The following is a 1575-nucleotide window of genomic DNA, read 5'->3' as shown; positions in this document are numbered from 1 at the left end:
GGTGATATTCTTGAAACCTTTAAGTCTCAGGAGTAGAGCGCTGGATAGACTCCTCTCTATTTCACTGCAAGTGCTAATCAACCTGTTCTACTTGCACAACGCCCTGGGACTGCTTTCTTTGTGCTTGTTAGAAATGGGGGTCTCTAGTTGGCAGAGCTAGGTACCTTTGTCCAAATAGGGACCCTTGCTTCTAGTTAGGGTAAGCAGGACACAGACTTTGGATAATCCGCTCACCCCCTTGGTAGCTTGGCACGAGCAGACAGGCTTATCCCAAAGGCAATGTGTAAAGTATTTGTACCAACACTCACAGTAAAACAGTGATAACACCACAAATTTACACCATACCAGTTTAGAAAAATAAAATATATTTATCTAAACTAAACATGACCAAAATGACAAATATCCAACATACACAGTTACAAATATGACAATAAAAAGGTTTCAAGAACTTGTACCATAGAAAACAATGGATGCGTGACTTTTCACCAAAGTGCATGTAGATGCGTCAAAGTTCCAAAAGCCAAACAGCTGCAAAGTCGGAAAACAAAGAGATGCAACACTCCTGAGACCTTGGGGAGACAATGCGACAGGACAAGTTGTGTAGAATCCGGTATGTATGGGGCAGTATGCGTCGATTCTTTGTGTCGGTTCCGGTTTGCAAGTGATGCGTTGGGAAAGCGTGCAGCAAAGGTACGATGCGTGGAAATCCAGGATGCGTTGGCCATCAATGCAGCGGCATCGAGCGGCGCTGCGTCGGTCCCAGGACCAAAATGGCCATAGCATGCACCGGGAATTTCCCCGGTGGGCTGCCAGGGCGGGGTCCAGTTATGGGCCCCTGGGTGGCCGTTTTTGTTACAGGGCCGTTTTTGCAGCATAGCTGCAATATTGCCCCCTGTAGCAAAATTGTGCGAAACCGGCCCTGGCAAACTGCTCGGCTGCACCTCCAACCCCCCTGCGGACAGGCCGAGCACTTTGCCAGGGCCGGTTTTGGTTCCCAGTCCGGCCCTGGTCTGTCCTCTTCAGCCGCGATCCCTCAATGCGTTGATTTTAGCAATTCTTCACGTTTTTTGTTTCTTCCAGCTCCCACACAGCAGCAACAACCTCCAGAGGCCCAAAACTGGCAAAGGCATGACTTGGCAGGCTAGAACTAACAGCAGCAGAGTTCAGGGGAGCTGGGGGTAAAGTCTTTGTTTCCCTGAGACTTCAGAACAGGAGGCCAGCACACTTCAGGCCCTTGGAGATCTCCTTCAAGCAGGGGACAAAGCACACAACAAAGTCCTTCTCCTTTCCTTGGCAGAAACAGCAACTGCCACCAACCCCAGACACACAGCAAGAGCAATACTTCTCCTCAGTCTCTCCAGCTCTTCTCCTTGTCAAAGGTTCCTCTTGAATTCCAGGAATGATCTAAAGTCTGAGGCTTTGGGTCTGATACTTATACCCCAAAATGTCTTTGTTCTCTTTGTGCGAGGGGCTCTGAGCCCAGTTCCAACCAGTTCTGGGTGGCACTCTGCAAGTGCACAACAACATCCCTAGTTAGTGTGAGCCTTGGCTCCAGACACACCACAGGGGGCGGAG

The sequence above is a fragment of the Lissotriton vulgaris genome, chromosome 6, assembly GCF_964263255.1.
Source record: "Lissotriton vulgaris chromosome 6, aLisVul1.2, whole genome shotgun sequence".
NCBI lineage: Eukaryota > Metazoa > Chordata > Amphibia > Caudata > Salamandridae > Lissotriton > Lissotriton vulgaris.
Note: the sequence above shows the minus strand (reverse complement) of the source record.